Raw genomic sequence first — 21,204 nt, forward strand, 5'->3', positions numbered from 1 at the left:
CCCTGAATGCGACCATTTTACTGCCACGCTAAAAGCGGCTGCCGCGCACGGGAAAATCCACACGCTGACAGCAGTGCTGACCACTTTTTTAGCGCGGCCTAGTAAAAGGACCCCTTAGAGTCAGACCTTTGAAGAAAATCTGTTAAATTCAAACTATCCGTTTCCAAAAAAGGTGCATACGCTGCCCCATCCCTTTTTCTTCGCCAATGGGAGATAGTAAGCTCTAGATACTGGTAGTACAGATTCATTAGGCGCCTTCAGCTGGCATTTGTGGAAAATTAATACATCTCAGATTTTTACCTCTACTTTAGTTTTTAGCTTCTAGTTTGGTTTTTCTTTAAACCTTTTGAGAATTTTACGTAGAAACAATTGTCTATTATTACATTTCCCAGCAGTTAAAATATTAGATACACCAGAGTCTTTACTGCTTTCTTCTCATATCAGGCTGCCAAACTTTGGAATTCCCTACCACCCATGATTACAGAGGAGCCTTTAGGGATCCTTTTACTAAGGTGCGCTAATGATTGTGCGATAGCATTTAACTTTCAAAAGGAGAGTACGATAAAATGAGAAGAACAGTAAAAAAAAAACAAAACAGAGGAGCAGCTGTGAAGGTCAACAATTTACATCAGGCATGGATGCTGTTCAAAAAATAACACTCTGGAAGCTGAGGCCAAATATATTGCGTGTATTAAAAAAGGAGGAAGGAAGACCAAACGATAGCCGGCATGGTTAAAAAATGAGGTGATGGAAGATATTAGAGCTAAAAGAAAATCCGTCAGAAAATGGAAGAAGGATCCGACTGAAAATAATAAGAAACAGCATAAGGAATGGCAAGTCAAATGCAAAGCGCTGATAAGGAAGGCAACGAGGGACTTTGGAAAAAAGATTGCATTGGAGGTAAAAATACTTAGTAAAAAAAATTTTTTAGGTATATTAAAAGCAAGAAGCCGGCAAAAGAATCAGTTGGACCACTAGATGACCAAGAGGTAACTCAGGAAAGACAGCCATAGCAGAGATTAAATGAATTTTTGCTTTGGTCTTCACCGAGGAAGATTTAGGAGAGATACCAGTGCCAGAAAAGATATTCAGAGCTGAAAAGTCAGAGAAATTGAATGAAATCTCTATAAACCTGGAAGTTATAATGGTGCAGTTCTACAAATTGAAGAGTAGCAAATCGCCTGGACTGGATGGCATTCATCCCAGAGTACTGATAGAATTCAAAAATGAATTTGCAGAGCCATTGTTAGTAATATGTCATTTGTCTTTAAAATTGAACATGGTACCGGAAGATTGGAGGGTGGCCAATGTAACGCCGATTTTTTTTAAAAGGTTCCAGAGATGATCTGGGAAATTTTAGATCGGTGAGCCTGATATCGGTGCCAGACAAAATGATAAAGACTATTATAAAGAACAAAATTACTGAGCATATTTAAAAGCATGGATTAACGAGACCAAAACCAACATGGATTTAGTGAAGAGAAATCTTGCTTCACCAATCTATTACATTTCTTTGAAGGGGTGAACAAACATGTGGATAAAGGTGAGCCGGTCGATATTGTGTATCTGGATTTTCAAAAGGCATTTGACAAAGCACCACATGAAACACTCCAGAGGAAATTGGAAAGTCGTGGGATAGGAGGTAGTGTTCTATTGTGGATTAAAAACTGGTCTAAGGTCTAAATGATCAGTATTCTCAATGGAGAAGGGTATATAGTGGGATTCCCCAGGGGTCTGTGCAGGGACCATTGCTTTTTAACATATTTATAAATTATCTAGAAATGGGAGTAACTAGTGAGGTAATTAAATTTGCTGATGACAAAGTTATTCAAAGTTGTTAAATCGCAACAGGATTGTGAAAAATTACACGGGGGACCTTACAAGACTTGGAGACTGGGCATCCAAATGTCAGATAACGTTTAATGTGAGCAAGTGCAAAGTGATGCATGTGGGGGAAAAAGGAACCCGAACTATAGCTATGTAATGCGGCATTCCACATTAGGAGTCACCAACCAGGAAAGGGATCTAGGTATCATCGTTGATGATATGTTGAAATCCTCTGCTCAGAGTGTGGCAGCAGCTAAAAAAGCAAATAGAATATTAGGTATTATTAGAAAAGGAATGGAAAACAAAAATGACATTTTAATGCCTTTGTATTGCTCCATGGTGCGACCGCACCTCGAATATTGTGTGCAATTCTGGTCACCGCATCTCAAAAAAGATATAGTGGAATTAGAAAAGGTGCAGAGAAGGGTGACAAAAATGATAACGGGGATGGGACAACTTCCTTATGAGGAAAGTCTAAAGCAGCTGGGGCTCTTCAGCTTGGAGAAGAGACGGCTGAGGGGAGATATGATAGAGGTCTATAAAATAATGAGTGGAATGGAACGGGTAGACGTGAATCGCTTGTTTACTCTTTTCAAAAATAGTAGGACTAGGGGGCACGCAATGAAGCTACAATGTAGTAAATTTAAAATGAATCAGAGAAAATATTTCTTCACTCAGTGTGTAATTAAACTCTGGAATTCGTTGCCAGAGAATGTAGTAAAAGCTGTTAGCTTAGCGGTGTTTTAAAAAAGGTTTGGATAGCTTCCTAAAAGAAAAGTCCATAAGCCATTATTAAAATGACTTGGAGAAAACCCACTGCCTATTTCTAGGATAAGCAGCATAAAATGTATTGTACTGTTGTGGGATCTTACCAGATACTTGTGACCTGGATTGGCCACTGTTGGAAACAGGATGCTGGACTTGATGGACCTTCGGTCTGTCCCAGTATGGCAATACTTATGTACTTATCATTTAGCACATTCTAAATCTGTTAGTGCATCTTACTAAAAGGACCGCTTTGTATCTTAAATTTAGGAAAATTCTGAAAGTTTTCTTATTTAAGAGATTTTTTTTTGTAATGATTAGTGATTTCCATTATAAAGAGACTATTATGTGTTTCAGAGATATTTTATTGTAATTTTGTTACCCGGAAATGGCAACCGCCACTACGGCAAATGTAAGCCACATTGAGCCTGCAAATTGGTGGGAAAATGTGGAATACAAATGCTACAAATAAATAAATAAATAAATAAATAATTTGCTCTAAACCTTTTTGGTAAGAAGTGAAAAATAAGTACCTGTATTATTGTTGTTGTTATTACACAGAGGAAATACAGAGACAAGCAGAGAAAATGACAGCAGATAAAGACCACATGGCCCATTCAGTCTGCCCATCTACACTATCCAGTATATTTTCCTCTCCTTTAGAGATTCACATTTCCAAAGCTGATATATTCCAGCCATTGAAAATCTCTCATCTATGAGCTTTCCATTTCCCACTGTTACCCCTTCCTATTCCTTCCATTCTCTCTGTCTTTCACTTCTTCACCTATCCCCTCCCCTTCCTCATTTACTTCATCTGCCTCTCATTTCGTCATTACTCTTAGCTCCTTCCCTGTCACTCATCCCCTCCCTGCCTCAAGCCCCTTTCTTTTGACTTTTATTCCCTACCTAGCCTTCCATTATCCCTATTCAGTAATTGTTACCCTCTCTTGTCCCCTTCACAGACTCATCCTTTTCCACTGCCTCTTATCTCCCCCTTTCACACCTTCTCATGACCCTTCCCTACCCTTCTGTGCCCTGCCTCCTCCCACCCCATTCAATCAGTAAATACCTATGGGCTCCTCTATGTCTCCATTCTCCCACCCAACCCCTACGTCCAACTCTCCTATTCAGTCCCCAAAATCTCTGATTCTCTAACCCAAGCTCTAAGTTTCTGCCAATCCTCTAGCCAGGTTGCCGCCTCCCCCGTCTATACATTATATTCTGAAGAAATAGTAATTACTGCTATACAAAACCTTCCTTAGGATTTCACTTATTTATATAAGTAAATTGTCTTTAGTGCCGGGGATTACATTGAAAACCGTAACTTGGATATAGTGATGCGGGACATTTACAATGAAAAGTTGTCCATGTAGTTACAGAAACAAATTAATATGTGTATATGTAGCTATCACCAACAGTGCCTGATGAAATGAACGACGCTGAGGGATGGTATATAGGTGTAGCGAGGTTCTCAAAATGTCCTGTACTTTGAGAGGGGTAAGTTCTAGAGCCCCTACACCTAGTCTATACTAATGGGCTCATTTTCAAAAGAGAAGGACGCCCATCTTTCGACATAAATCGGAAGATGGACGTCCTTCTTCCAGGGTCATCCAAATCGGTATAATCGAAAGCCGATTTTGGACGTCCCCAACTGCACTCCGTCGCAGGGATGGCCAAAGTTCAAGGGGGCATGTCGGAGGTGTAGTGAAGGTGGGACTTGGGCATGCCTAACACTTGGACGTCCTTGACCCATAATCGAAAAAAAAGAAGGACGTCCCTGACGAACATTTGGACGTTTTCACCCGGACCTGTTTTTCTTATGACTAAGGCACAAAAAGGTGCCCAAACTGACCAGATGACCGCCGGAGAGAATCGGCGATGACCCCCCGTTACTCCTCCAGTGGTCACTAACCCCCTCCCACCTTTAAAAAACATCTTTAAAAATATTTCGTGCCAGCCTCAGATATCATGCTCAGGTCCATGACAGCAGTATGCAGGTCCCTGGAACAGTTTTAGTGGGTGAGTGCACTTCAGATAGGCGGACCCAGGCCCATACCCCCCCCCCCCCTCCACCTGTTACGTTTGTGGAGAAAACAGCAAGCCCTCTAAAACCCACCACAAACCCACTGTACCCACATCTAGGTGCCCCCCTTCACCCGTAAGGGCTATGGTAGTGGTGTACAGTTGTGGGTAGTGGGTTTGGGGGGGGGGGCTCAGCACACAAAGTAAGGGAGCTATGTACCTGGTAGCAATTTATGAAGTCCACTGCATTGCCCCCTAGGGTGCCCGGTTGGTGTCCTGGCATGTGAGGGGGACCAGTGCACTACAAATGCTGGCTCCTCCCACAACCAAATGGCTTGCATTTGGTCGTTTCTGAGATGGATGTCCTTGGTTTTGAAAATCACTGAAAATCAGAAACGACCATGTCTAGGGACGTCCATCTCTAAGGACGACCAAATTTAAGGATTTTGATGTCCCTAACAGTATTTTCGAAAATACAGGTTCCCCCACCCCTGGATCGGGACATTTTGCAAGGACGTCCAAATCGAAACGTGGACCTCCCTTTCAAAAATGCCCCTCCACGTGTAATGATATGAGGTAATACAGAATAGGCAAAAGTGTCCATATAAAGAAATGGATGTTTCCTGTCTGTGTTTCGGAGGACTGCGTAATAAGTTTCAGTTTTCTTTTTGGCTCAAGGACTGTAGAGAAATATTTAGTTGCTTTTTCTTCATGGCTGACTAGGCTTGACTAGGAAATGAGGTCTCATAGGCCAGCTTGGCCTAACAGAGGAAAAGATGGGGGGGGGGGGTTTATTACAGACGAAAGAGAGTCTGAAGGTTGTCCTTTTCCTGTTGTAAATGCTACACTGTACAACTGGAGGAGCCCAGTTCAAGAATTAAAGATTTCAAGGGAAGAAAGACCAAGGAGGCTAGGGCTTTTCAGCTTGGAGAAGAGACGGCTGAGGGGAGACATGATAGAGGTATATAAAATAATGAGTGGAGTGGAACAGGTGAAGTGTCTGCTCACTCTTTCCAAAAATACTAAGACTAGGGGGCATACGATGAAACTACAGTGTAGTAAATTTAAAACAAATCGGAGAAAATTTTTCTTCACCCAACGCATAATTAAACTCTGGAATTCGTTGTCGGAGAACATGGTGAAGGCGGTTAGCTTAGCAGAGTTTAAAAAGGGGTTGACGGTTTCCTAAAGGACATGTCCATAAACCACTACTAAATGGACTTGGGAAAAATCCACAATTCCAGGAATAACATGTATAGAATGTTTGTACGTTTGGGAAGCTCGCCAGGTGCCCTTGGCCTGGATTGGCCGCTCTCGTGGACAGGATGCTGGGCTCGATGGACCTTTGGTCTTTTCCCAGTGTGGCATGTACTTATGTCCTCTACTTGGCTCACTTTTATTACATAGACCAGTGATTTAACCTATTGTGATGTCATAGTGGCTCATTCCACCAATAAGAGCCAACCTCATTAGTGATGTCACAATGGCTTGATTGTATAGAATGTTTGTACGTTTGGGAAGCTCGCCAGGTGCCCTTGGCCTGGATTGGCCGCTGTCGTGGACAGGATGCTGGGCTCGATGGACCTTTGGTCTTTTCCCAGTGTGGCATTACTTATGTAAGTTGTGTGGAAAATGGTATCCTCGAAGTATTGTGGGACTAAAAGGGTGCATCCCGTCAGTGGAAGTTAATGCTGATCTGTGAGGAACCAACCCTTGGTGCATCCTGGGAGAGCTTGAGAATTTTTGCAATATTTTGACTTAACCCAAGTGCTGAATAGAAATATGAGATTGATGTTGAGGTAAATGTCAACAGATAAAACTTGCACTGTTCATCCAGTCTACCCAATGAGATGGACAGAATGGAATCTGGCACTCTGCACAGGTTCCGTGTCTTCATGATTAAACACTGATATACTTAGGGGCTCATTTTCGAAATAGAAAAGCGGCAGATGAACATTTTTCATGCAAAAAATATCCAAATCGCTATTTTTGAAACACATTTTAAAGATGTTTTTCTATGTATCCAAATCAGAAAGAGGGGGGCGTGTTGGGGACGGGAATTGGGCATTCCCAGAACTTGAATGTTTTTCTGACATAATGGAACAAAGCAAAAACATCCAGGGTTAAAAGCTGAATGTTTTGATCTGGACCTGTTTTAATGACAACTAAGTCATAAAAAAGTGCCCTAAATGACCAGATGTTGGGATTATTTATTTAGATTTTGCTCACACCTTTTTCAGTAGTAGCTCAAGGTGAGTTACATTCAGGTACTCTGGCTATTTCTCTGTCCCACAATCTAAGTTTGTACCTGAGGCAATGGAGGGTTAAGTGACTTGCCCAAGATCACAAGGAGCAGCAGTGGGATTTGAACCAGCCACCTCTGGACATCAAGACTGGTGCTCTAACCACTAGGCCACTCCTCCACTCCAGAATCTTGCTATTCTTTGGGGTTCTACATGGAATGTCGCTACTCTTTGAGATTCTGCATGGAATCTTGTCACTCTTTAAGATTCCAGAATCTTATTTATTTAGATTTTGCTCACACTTTTTCAGTAGTAGTTCAAGGTGAGTTACATTTAGGAGGGCTCACAATCTAAGTTTGTACCTGAGGCAATGGAGGGTTAAGTGACTTGCCCAAGATCACAAGGAGCAGCAGTGGGATTTGAACCAGCCACTTGTGGATTGCAAGACTGGTGCTCTAACCATTAGGCCACACTCCTCCATGATTAAGATAGAACCCCCCCCCCCTTACTCCTCCAGTGGTCACTGACCCCCTCCCACTGCCCAAAGATGTGAAAGAAAGAGTACATACCAGCCTTTATGACAGCGTCAGATGTTATAGCCAGTCCTATTAGAGTAGCAAGCAGGTCCCTAGAGTAGCCTAGTGGTCAGTGCAGTGCACTGTAGAGAAAGGTGACCCAGGCCCATATCCCACTCTTAACTTTACACTTGTGGTGGAACGTGTGAGCTGTCCAAAATCCACCCAAAACCTACTGTACCTATGTATAGGTGACACCTGCAGACATAAGGATTATAGTGGTGGTGTACAGTAAAAGCCCACCTTTTTGATGCTGCTTTTAACTCCTAACCCTTATTCACTTGTTCAGAACCCTTATTTTATCATCCTCACTTTAATATTCCTTTTTCTCTTGTTTGTCCTGTTTGTCCTAATTAGATTATAAGCTCTGTCGAGCAGGGACTGTCTCTTCATGTTCAAGTGTACAGCGCTGCGTCCGTCTAGTAGCGCTTTAGAAATGATAAGTAGCAGTAGTAGGGTTTTGGAGGGCTTCCCGTACAATATAAAGGGGTAATATCAGATATGTATCTGGTACATTTTATGTGAAGTGCACTGCAGTGACCCACTGCTCTGCTAGGATGCCTGTGTGGCCACTTTACTAAGAATGCTGCTCCCCTCCCTCACCCCCCCAATACATCCCAAGGGCTTGTTTTTGTGCATTTTTCCTTGGACTTTTTTTTTATATTTTAGAAAATAGTCACAAAAGAAAAACGCACTGGACACAAAAGGTCTAAAAACATCCAGGAAACGGCCATTTTTTGAAACAAAAAGATAAGACGTTTTTCTAGTTGGAAAATGGCCATGTTCACCGTTTGATTTTTGGACTTTTCAGCAAAGCATCCAAAGTTGGATTTAGACGTCCTATCGAAAATGCCCCTTCACATCTCCGTCTTTCCTTGCCAATTTTGGCGCCAGTCCAGCTTCCCAACTACTGGAGTCGCCATCGAAGTCCACTCCAGCCTTGATCCTGATCTGTTTTTGTCATTTACAGGACCCAGACCATAGAACTCTGCCTAGCAGTGATCTTACTTCCCAACCACTGAAGCTGCTGTCATAGCTCACTCCAGCTATGAGATCATTTGTGCTTTAATTGAATTCCATCCTTTTTCTGTATAATGATCCTCTATGTTTATCCCATGCATTCTTGAATTATGCCACTGTTTTTGTCTTCACATCCTCTGCCGGAGGGCATTCCAGGCATCCGCCACCCTTTCTGTGAAAAAAGTATTTTCTGACATTGCTCCTAAGTCTCTCACCCTGCAACCTCAAATCGTGACCTCTAGTTCTATCGCTTCCCCATCTCTGAGAAAGATTAGTCTGCATATTAATATTTAAGTATCAGCAGTGCAATTTTTCTAGCAAAAAAAGGTGCCGGTACTCAAATGCCAGGCCACCCTTCAGGGGTGGGGTGATCACTGAGGGACCCACCCCACAATAGCCAGGCCCCCTGCAACCAGTCACAGAATCTATGACAAGGCAGAATTGGTGTGTTGAGCCTGAGCTCTTTCATTAAAACTTGTGGTCCATGGGTCAATTTTAGCAGACACTGGAAAAGGTGCCGGTACTCAGTACCCGCAAGTACCCCCTCAAAAAAAAGCCCTGAATATCAGTATCATAGCCCGCTAGCCCTTTTTTCCTCCACGTATTCAGGTCCTCAAGTCTCTTCCCATACATCTTTTGGCACAAGCCCCATATCATTTTTGTAGCCATCCTTTGAGCTGCCTCAAGTCTTTTGATGTCCTTAGCAAGATACAGTCTCCAAAATTGCCAGATGGGGCCTCACCAATGACTTATGCAGAGGCATTAACACCTCCTTTCTTCTACTGGATATGCAGCCTAGCATCCTAGTATATGATATGATAACATATGCCTACTTGATCTTGAGCTTCCTTGACGTTTTCAGGGCACAGACTGTAGAAATCTGCCCAACACTGACTTAATTTTCAACTACCGGATTTGCCATCGGAGCCGCTCCAGCCCAACCAGCTCTATCTAGACATAATCAGAATGCAGACCGTAGAAGTCTGCCCAGCACTAGCCTTACTTCCCAACTACTGGATTTGCTGCTTACAGGGCTGCCGAGAGGGGGGGGGGGCAGGAGGGGCAAAATTCTCTGGACCCGGGCCTCCAAGGAAAACGGAAAATGGAAGTTACATCAGACGAGGGCGGGACACAGGGAGGGAAGGCCAGAAGAGACGTGATCTGCAACTGCCGCTTTGAATGAAGGGGACCTGGAGCCGTGGAGGCAGGCAGGTGAGACCGCAGACTGCAGCGGCGGGGGGAGTGACAGGGGGCGGAGGCGGGGCGGCCTTGACCCGGGCCCGGCCTAGTCTCTCGGCGGCCCTGGCCACTTAAGCTCAGCTAAGTTGTTTTGATTCCATTTTCTTTCCATATAGGAATCCTTTATGTTTATCACAAGCATTCTTGAACTTACCATTTTTGCTTCCACTACATCCCGCAGAAGGGCATTCCAGGCATCCACCACCAACAGACTACAGTGAACTGGACAGGTTTTGGTGGACAGATTTGAAGAAGAGCATGTTTGTGATCAGGCAGTGAGAGCCAGTGGCATACCAAGGGAGCACGCTGAAAGAGGGTACAGGGAGCAGTCACACATCTGTCGGCTCCACCGGTTCCCTGCTCCCTCTCACGTTAACTTCCTGTTCCAGGGCAGGGAACCAGCGGAGCTGACAGCCGTGTGACTGATCCCTGCACCCCCAGGAGGTAAGAGCGATGCACTTGGGGGAGGGAGGTGAGGTGGTGGGGAAGAGGTGATTTACTGGTAGGGGGGATGCACCGGGGGGGGGGGGGGGGGATGCAGCGGCAAACTGCCCCGGGTAGCAGCCAACCTAGGAACATCACTGGTTAGAGCCTAGGGGCAATTGCCTCTCCCCAGTTGACCAGTACCCACAACCCATAACCCCAGCGGCAGGAACCAGCAATACAAAGAGACAATAAGGGCCCTTTTGCTAAGGCTGTGGTAAGCATTAGCGCGTGTTTACCGTGCGGTAATATGCAGTATCATGGGGCACAGTCAGGCATGCCGTAGTAGTTTTGGAATCTATGTGCTAAAAAATACTTCTTATTTTTTAGCATTGCAGGCAGAAGGTAGGCATGCCCAGCACTAATTGGTTAGTGTAGCTACATTTATTTTGCTCACACCTTTTTCAGTAGTAGCTCAAGGTGAATTACATTCAGGTACACTGGAAATTTTCTGTCCCAGGAGGACTCACAATCTAAGTTTGTACCTAAGGCAATGGAGGGTTAAGTGACTTGCCCAAGATCACAAGGAGCAGTGGTGGGATTTTAACTGGCCATCTCTGGATTGCAAGACCTGTGCTCTAACCACTAGGCCACGCCTCCACTTCCTCCACTCTGGGATCTTGCTAATCTTTGGGGTTCTACATGGAATGTCGCTACTCTTTGAGATTCTGCATGGAATCTTGTCACTCTTTAAGATTCCAGAATCTTATTTCTTTATTTAGATTTTGCTCACACCTTTTTCAATAGTAGCTCAAGGAGAGTTACATTCAGGTACACTGACTATTTCTCTGTCCCAGGAGGGCTCACAATCTAAGTTTGTACCTGAGGCAATGGAGGGTTAAGTAACTTGCCCAAGATCACAAGGAGCAGCAGTGGGATTTGAACCAGCCACCTCTGATTTGCAAGACAGGTGCTCTAACCACTAGGCCACTCCTCCACTCCTGCCATATATGGTTGGCACAGGAGTCCTTACCACCTACAAACTCGATGTCTGTAAGGGCTCACACGCTAATGGCCATGTGCTTATTGGGAAAATAGTGTGTGGCCTTTAATGGGGGAAATAGGAAACACAGCCATTTTACTGCCACATTTTAGTGCAGCTTAGTAAAAGGGCCCCTAAATTTGATAAATATCGATTTGAATTGTACCCTCTGTTCAATGGGTAGCCAGTGAAGCTCTTTCATTAGTGAGGTTTACATGTTCAAGGTTTTCTTCTGTAAGCACAAGCTTATCCATTCTCTTCTGTAGTAAATGGCATCATTTGAGTTTGGTTCCTAGACAAGTAGTTTTTGCATAAGAAGGACAAAGTCAGGGGCTGTCACCATAAGTGGGCTGCCCATTGTAATCATAGCACAACAAAGCTCTGATCTACCCTCTCGTTACTTCTCTAACCTCTGTCTGACCTGAGCCATCGGAACAGCTGAGAGACCTACCACTGCCGACTTATGCCAGGCAAGTAACCTGAGAGAAAAGGGAGGGGGAAAATATTTACTGAACCTCAAAGGAACCGATATGAAAACTGCAGTGGCTCATTCCAGTCCCACCACTACTGCCAATCTCCCTGTGTGCCTCCGTGCTAAGAGTGTGGAATTGCCAACCTAGGCTTCAACTCGTATCTGCCGTCAACATTGCAGGGGAATGTGTAGCCTCACGTTCCAATCCCAGCACTACTATGCCTCTCATACCTATCTTCCCTCTATAGCATTTAAATTGTGACAGCGTAGCGTATCTGGGTTTAAGGAAGGTTTGGACAAATTCCTGGAGGAAAAGTCCATAGTCTGTATTGAGACAGACAGGGGGAAGCCACTGCTTGCCCTGGGATTGGTAGTATGGACTGCTGCTACTATTAGGGGTTCTGGAATGTTGCTACTACTGGGGTTCCGGAATGTCAGGTACTTGTGACCTGGCTTTGGCCAATATTTAGAAAACAGGATACTGGGCTAGAAGGACCATTGGTCTGACCCAGTATGGCTACTCTTATGTTCAATGCCACAATACATATAGGGAGAAATTCAGTAAATAGTGCCCAGAGATAGGCATTAGGATGATCCGTGCTAAGCTAATACAGTGATACCTCGGTTTTCGTTGATAATCCATCCGAAAACAATCGGCGAACTCTGAAACCGACAAAAAACGACACCATTATTTCCATATGAATCAATGTAAATCCAATTAATTCGTTCTAGACATTCCAAAATACATACCAAAAACACATTTTATAGAGAATAAATATAGTGTTTAATACTAAAAACAATAAGAAATTAATATAAAATGAATATAAAAGACTAATGTAAAGAATAAATGAACATTTAACATGGCACTCACCTCCAAACCCATGGACTTCCCTAAATCAACAATTGACTGCACCACATGTTGTGTAGGGTCATCAGGGGAAGGCTCAAACCCTTCAAAATCTCTCTCATGAATGGTACACCAGTAAGGGCTTCACTTTACAATCACCACTAGCATTACCACACAACAAAAGAGTTAGCCTATCTTTCATAGGCTTATGTCCTGGCAGTGCCTTTTCCTCCTGTGTAATGAACGTCCTCTTTGGCATTTTCTTCCAAAAGAGGCCAGTTTCATCATAGTTGGGGGATGAATCCTTCAGCCTCTACATAATCTTTGAATTCAGACACAAATTTTTCGGCCCCAGACTTGTATGAACTCGCACCTTCACCGTACCTAGTAACACTGTGTATTAGCACTCGCGCGGGATGATGTTCACACAACGAGAAACAACGCCACACTGAGCAGGACAACACATTGTTTTCGCAAAATTAGCAGTGAGGTCACGTGGGCACGCCGACGAAATCCGAGACAAATTTTTCGCGGAAAAAATCGACGCAAACCGAAACCGACGATAACCGAAGTCAACGAAAACCGAGGTATTACTGTATTTGTAAAGGATGCTCTGCATGGAATGACCTTTATAGAATACCAGCTTAGCGGTCAAATCGCACCTAATTTTGGGTGCAAACATATGTGCCTGCCAAAAGCTGATGTAAATGCTCACGCCCCCCTGAAGGCAGGCACAGAAATGCAGGTACTCTATAACATCACTCCTAATTTCTGGGACCGCCCATGGACTGCCCATGCCCCTCCCTTGGCCACGCCCCATATGGAGTTGAGCGCTATGAAATTTAGGTGCACATGTTATAGAATTGGCATAGGGCAGATCTGCACAGAAGTCCTAATCATTGTCAATTAAGTGCTTGTAAACAACAACAATTGACTGTTATCGCCTAATTGTTTACTTAGTTTACACACGGACTGGTGATCCGTACTCAAAACTGCGGGCCCAACTTTGGGCAACCTAGTTATTTATTTATTTACTGGGATTTATTAACTGTTCCATGGTGCGACCGCACCTTGAGTATTGTGTTCAATTCTGGTCGCCGCATCTCAAGAAAGATATAGTAGAATTGGAAAAGGTGCAGCGAAGGGCAACTAAAATGATAGCGGGGATGGGACGACTTCCCTATGAAGAAAGACTAAGGAGGCTAGGGCTATTCAGCTTGGAGAAGAGACGGCTGAGGGGAGACATGATAGAGGTATATAAAATAATGAGTGGAGTGGAACAGGTGGATGTGAAGCGTCTGTTCACGCTTTCCAAAAATACTAGGACTAGGGGGCATGCAATGAAACTACAGTGTAGTAAATTTAAAACAAATCGGAGAAAATATTTCTTCACCCAACGTGTAATTAAACTCTGGAATTCGTTGCCGGAGAAAGTGGTGAAGGCAGTTAGCTTAGCAGAGTTTAAAAAGGGGTTGGACGGTTTCCTAAAGGACAAGTCCATAAACCGCTACTAAACGGACTTGGAAAAATCCAAAATTCCAGGAATAACATGTATAGAATGTTTGTACGTTTGGGAAGCTTGCCAGGTGCCCTTGACCTGGATTGGCCGCTGTCGTGGACAGGATGCTGGGCTCAATGTACCCTTGGTCTTTTCCCAGTGTGGCATTACTTATGTACTTATGCCTTTCTGAAGAGATTCACCCAAGGCGGTGTAGAGCAGGTACAATTTAACATAAAACTTACAATTTTGTTAACAGCATAACAATAGTAAAATAGCCAAGAATAAGTTAAATACAATAAATGAGGAAAACTTGAAAACAATAAATTGAAACCTAATAATAGAATTCTGTGAAACAATATAAAAAATATACACATTTAACAGCACTGGAATTTAAATACCAGAGATTTAATGCAATATTAGCATAGTACTAATGATACACCTAATAAGCATGCCTTAGAACATTCAATTAACATAGATATGATTCTATAGATTTTCAAACACAAAAGCAGACTAAAATAAAAACAAAATAAAGAATGAATATTGAAAACGATACCTGATGTGGCCACGTTTTGCCCTCAGGCTGCGTCAGGGGTAAAGGTCTATGAAAAAGGTATTCACAATGTACCCTTATTTTCCTTTTTTTTTTTTTTAATATACCTTTCATCATGGCTTGATGCTTAGTTTAGTTTGTCATCACAGGAAGTTCCGGTGATGACAAACTAAGCATCAAGACGTGATGAAAGGTATATTTTTTTTTTTAAAAGGTTATCAATAGGAATCAAACAAAATAAAACATGGAAAATAAAATAAAATGATACCTTTTTTATTGGACATAACTTAATACATTTCTTGATTAGCTTTCGAAGGTTGCCCTTCTTCGTCAGATCGGAAATAAGCAAATGTGCTAGCTGACAGTGTATATAAGTGAAAACATTCCAGCATTACTATGACAGTCTGACAGAGTGGGAGGGTGGGGGTATGCATGGGGACATCAAAGCATTTCATTGATATTCTAACAGGATGGGTGTTGGTAGGTGAGAGGAGGGTAATAAACAGAGAAATAGACAGAGAAATACAACTTTATGGTTTATAATGGGTTAGAAAACCCAGATCCTTGTTAAGTCATGTCTGTTGGGTGTTAAAATATTCAATCATTCTTATTTCAAAGGTCTTAGTTCCTGTATTGTTTTAAAATTACCTTTCAGTATTCTTACTGTGAAATCACTGGTGCAGTGTTCTGGTCTTGTAAAGTGTTGGACCACAGGAGTGGGGGCTTGTATTAAGTTATGTCCAATAAAAAAGGGATCATCTTATTTTCTTTTCCATTTTGTTTGATTGCTATTGATAACCTTTAAGAGTGGACTAACACGGCTACCACACCTCTCTACTTAAAAAAAAGGAAAATAAGGGTACATTGTGAACCCCTTTTTCATAGACCTTTACCCCTGACGCAGCCTGAGAGCGAAACGTGGCCACGTCGGGTATTGTTTTCAATAAAGATTCACTCTTTATTTTTATTTTATTGTTTTTATTTTAGTCTGCTTTTGTGTTTGTATATCTGACATAAGTAAGCAGCCTTTTTGCCTTTTTATTTTTCTTTTCTATAGATTTTCTACAATACAGAATCTGATGGATAAAGTACATTATTTATGTACTTTATCTATCAGGTTCTGTATAAATATATTTATATACTAGCCAGGTTACCCAGCGTTGCACGGAAAATAAAAAATATAAGGCTAGAGTCTATATATGGGGCAGAAAAAACATGCTTAAACAGTTTTCTACAAGCCACGCCTAAAGTCTGGTGTGGTTTATAGAATAATTGCTTTAGCTGACAGGTCACACAAGAGTTCAGGTGCCGCCCTTTTCACCATCGAAAATGTGGTGCAAACGCCCACGGCTAAATTTATGCGCAAAGCAGCGTTATTCTATAATTACGTGTGTAACTCAAAACCACGCCCCTGATGTGCTCCTAAATGGCCATGACCCTCCCATTTCCACACCCCCTTTTTCGTGCCGTACGCAAATTACCGTGCCTAACTTTATGCGCATAATCCCCAATTAAATCTAATTTAGTGCCAATAATTGCTTGTTAAATAGCCAATTACTGGCACTAATTGGCTGATTATCAAATCGCACGTGCAAATCTGGGCCATGCCTAATTTTGTACACGCAATGTTTTGCAACCTTTATCGAATCAGAGGAATAATGACTGACATATAGAAAACAGTCAAAACAAAGTTAAATAAAATGTGTAAAATATATTATTACACCAGATTTGATTTCTAACAATGGACAATCCAGGTCACAAGTACCCAACAGAATCCAGTTAAGCAGATTCATTTGTTGTTACAATGCATTTGCATACTATTGAAACAGTGTGCATTCAAATCTTTCTCATGCATATTCATTAGGGATACAGTGAAAATCTGAGCAGATTTTATTTATTTATTTATTTGTTACATTTGCACCACACATTTTCCCACCTATTTGCAGGCTCAATGTGGCTTACATAGTGCCGTGAGGCGATAGCCACCTACGCCGAAGAAACAAATATTTATTTACTTATTTATTATTACATTTATAGCCCACATTTTCCCACTGATCACAGGCTCAAAGTGGCTTACAAAGTCTGTAGTGCAAGCTACATTACAAGAAGAACAATTATACAAATTGAGAATAAGATATAAAATAACAATTAAACATCAAAAAGGCAAGTGATAATAACAGGTAATTATTGTCCTTGGATCTGAATTTATAATAGTAGTTAATTCAAGTTAGGTTAATTCAAATATAGAGTGAAGTTATTTACAATGAAATATATATGAACAGACACATCAGGGAATCATAGAATTGTGTCCATGGGGTTGCCTACCCATGTCTTAGGCCAGATTCTATGCAAATGTCTCCTATTGAATATTTATTTTTTAAATTTGGATTTAGCTGTGGATTTTTCAGTAGTTGCTCAAGATAAATCATATTCAGGCACACAAAGTATTTTCCTGCCCCTAGAGGGCTCACAATGTGGGGAGTGGATACAGAAAGCTACCATCAGCCCAACCACATGGCTACCATGTGTTATACGCCCATGTTACCTTCCAAGCAATACAGAGAGGGGTTGAGCATGGGTGTTAACTCACATGGAAAGCATGGTCACACACCACATTAAAATACATGATAATGAGCCTATTAAGCATCCTGCTGCAGTGCACTGTATAGTACAGTGAATTTAGACAGGCGTACAACATGACAAATTTTGAGCCAGGTGCAAGGTAGCGTAGAAGAGTTGATAATTGTCTATCATCAGCCCCTCTCCTGACCTATGAGTCCCCTGTCATCTGATAGTTTCCCTGACTCATCTCATAGCTTTCTGCATAGTGTCGCCCTCAACTGTATTAATATATATATATATATATATATATCCCAGTGCATAGGGAACCCCCCCCCCCAACTTCCTCCTCACTACTTAAAAAAAATCCCTGGTATGAAGTGGCACCCCCTCCCCCTGTCCCCCCCCCCCCATACATACCCATCATGACTCCCCTCCCCCTTCCCCTGACAAAAAAAAAGCCATTCCCTGGTGACTGGTTGCACCTTCCACCCACTCAACCCCTAACCCAGGCCTTCCTGACCCCACCCCCAGGTCATAACTTAAAAGAGGCTCATTCACTCCTGTCTCCTGCACCACCATCTTGAATAATGGCATCTGACTCCTGCCTGTTGCACCCTGGGGATGCACTAAATGGGGTCAGCCCGCTAAAGAAGGGATTTCCCCCCCTAATTTGGTAAGCTGGGCATAGACTACCAAATAAGGGAAAAACTTCCATGTATGGCAGACTGGCCCCCACCATTTTCAAGATGGTGCTGGAGGTTGAAGCAAGAGGTAAAACTTGGAGAGGGGGGTCAGCTGGGTAGGGGGTGCCACTAAATACCAGGGAATTTTTTTATTTTTTTTTAGTTGAGGTACAGGAGGAGGAGGGTCCTGTCAGGTGAGGGGATGCTGCTAAACACCAGAGAATTTATTATTCAGCCAGGGGGACAAGGTGGGGGGTGCTGCTAGATACCAGGCATTGGACGTTTGTTTAGGGAGGGGAGGGGTGATGATGTAGATGCTGGCAGCTTGTGTTTTTATTTTTTTTTTTTAATGTCACCCTTCCTGTCAGTGTGTGAACCAATCACTGCTCACTGACATTTTGAAATGAGCTTAAATTACTACTACAATTTTAACATGGCAGTAATTTGCATGCTGTGATATATATATATTTTTTTGTCAGTAATGTCACAGTAGAGATGTACACTAAGCCAGTTCTACCACAAGGCTTTCTGCATTAGCCCCTAATTGTTTCTGAGGCAACGGAGGGTTAAGCGACTTTCCCAAAATCACAGGGAGCAACTGCGGGATTGAACCAGGCTCCCCTGGGTTGCCAGCCCAGTCTGTGGATAGCCTGGATATCAGACAAGCTGGTGAGGAAATCTGGAAACATCTTATCTTATCATTTGTAGGCTTATAAACAGGATGAGTTTTGTGATTTTATTCTTCTTGATGCACTGTGACACTTGTAGTTCTTGCTTAGATACCTTGAAATTAGACACAAGGGAGATTAAAACCACAACTGACTCCCGGGGCCAATGCAGAGAGCCGTGTGCTGATGGCAGAGCGAACAGCTTCTAATAGAAACGTAATCCGTAAAGCCATTTTTTGCTCACTGATGCAGGAAGTTAATCATATGCAAATTTGAAGGGCAAAGGGCACTAATTAGAGCAAGCACACCAGTTCTGCACTGAGGGCGGTTAATACTGTGTGTTTGTCCAAGCAAATAGCAATAGCACCGGCAGCCTGAGAGCAGGAGAGGGAGGCGACAGTGGTAGGGATTGGGGGGCGGGGAAGGGGGCCCCGGAGGCGGCCTTGCCCCGGGCCCGGCTCAGTCTCTCGGCAGCCCTAGCATAAACCAGGACATGGCCCAGCATTGAATATCCAGGAATAATGACACCAGCGGCCAGAAAAATCCTCATCGCTGTCTGCTGAATATTTACTCCATAATAACATAAAGTCAGCAATACATAAATTAATATACGGCTTGTGGATTGAATCATCAGCTGACTCTAAGATACCAGGGACAAATGGGGTGAGTCCTGTTTTTTTACCCCCACAGCTGGGGTGAGTCCTGTTTTTTTTTACCCCCACTGCTTCCATATACTCATAATTCCAATTTAACATTAAAAAAATTCTTTACAATGTTAGCTAAAATCTAAAGACCTGTCTTCATCCCACAGGAATGAAACACCTTGTAATAATTAAATTGACTCTGGCTGCAGCAACACAGCCTAGGCACCCCTATCCCTATCCTCTCAGCAGTAATATGAAGAAGTGCAGGTGGGAACTATTTATTAATTTATTTGTGACATTTATATCCCATATTATCCCAAATAAGTTTGAGTTCAATGTGGCTTACAATAAACAGTCAGTGGCGTAGCAAGGGGGGCTGCCACCCGGGGCGGTTCGCCGTTGCACCCCCCCCCCCCCCTTGGCACATCAACACCCCCCCTGACCCAGTGCCTACCCTCCTCAACTCCGTCTAACCAGCTCCCCCACCCTACCTTTAAATAATTCTCAGAAGCGGTGGCGAGGCGAAGCGCAGCGCCTTGCACCTGCATGTAAAAGAAGTGTGGATCGTTTCATCGGGCCTTCCCTCGCTCTGTCTATCCCGCCCTTGCGGAAATAGGAAGTTGCATCAGCGGAGGGCGGGACAGACAGAGCGAGGGAAGGCCCGATGAGACAATCCACACTTCTTTTACATGCAGGCGCAAGGCACTGCGCCTCGCCACGGCTTCCGAAATTTCTTTAAATGTAGGGTGCGGGAGCTGGTTGGACTGAGCTGAGGGTAGGCACTGGGTCTGGGGGTGTTGATGCGCCGAGGGGGGGGGGTGTCATTGTGCTGTACCCGGGGGGGGGAGCTGGCAGGGAGCACCCCCCTTGAGCTGACACCCGGGGCGGACCGCCCCCCCCTTGCTACGCCACTGTAAACAGTATAGGATACATAAAGAATAATGCAAAAGAAAGTAATTTGTTGTAAAAATCCAATTTTACAATATAATATCATAAACATACTGGGATAGCTATGGATTTAACATTTAGAAAATCTATTATGAATGAGAAATTGTACATGAAGCAAAGAGAAAGTTAATGGTAAATAGAGTAATAACCAATTCAGGTAATAATTAGTTGTTTGAGATACGGTTGTTCTTTGTGAGGGTTTGTTTGAATAGGAACGATTTGAGGATCTTGCGGAATCTAGTATATTCCTGTATATTTCTTATTTTGGGTAGTAAGGAGTTCCGCCATTTGGTTCCTAGGTAAGTGAAGTCTGCAGAGTGGACAGTTTTGTAGATCACTTTTTTGCAAGTTGGGAGGTGTAGTCTGAGATAGGTTCTTGCCTCATATTTAGTGTTTCTTTGAGGTAAGTTGATTAATTATTATTAACTAGGGATGGTTTCCCCAAATCTAGAACCTGAGAGCTCAAAATCATCCCTAGCTTCCAGCTCACCCCTGACAGGTGATTCTATCTGTCCGTCTGGTTCCTTAAACCGTCAATTTTTTTCATTCCTCGAAGCTTGGGTGGTTTTGTTTTGCCATAGACAGGGCCTCCTGCTCTCTCTGTTGTTTTGCAGCTCTGGGGAGGTGGCTGCATCATGTCTGTTGCTGATAAATTTCACTGCCTCTGGAAAGTTTTTGCAAGGACTGATGAACGGTTGAGCAGGATAGCGTGTTATCATTGTAACAAGATATGTTTGCATATAAATAACAGGCCAGGAAAAAAAAAAACCCAAAAGACTGTGAAAAGTTCACCAGCGATGGCTTCTGAGGTGATTTCAAATACTCGTGTATCAAGGACAGCGAAGGGTGTGGGTGTTTTATCCTTAATACAAAGTTATGCAGTGTAAGTCATTAACTTACAGTGGTGGAAATAAGTATTTGATCCCTTGCTGATTTTGTAAGTGTGCCCACTGACAAAGACATGAGCAGCCCATAATTGAAGGGTAGGTTATTGGTAACAGTGAGAGATAGCACATCACAAATTAAATCCGGAAAATCACATTGTGGAAAGTATATGAATTTATTTGCATTCTGCAGAGGGAAATAAGTATTTAATCCCTCTGGCAAACAAGACCTAATACTTGGTGGCAAAACCCTCGTTGGCAAGCACAGCGGTCAGACGTCTTCTGTAGT

Source organism: Microcaecilia unicolor, chromosome 14, assembly GCF_901765095.1.
Source record: "Microcaecilia unicolor chromosome 14, aMicUni1.1, whole genome shotgun sequence".
In the NCBI taxonomy this organism is placed as follows: Eukaryota; Metazoa; Chordata; class Amphibia; order Gymnophiona; family Siphonopidae; genus Microcaecilia; species Microcaecilia unicolor.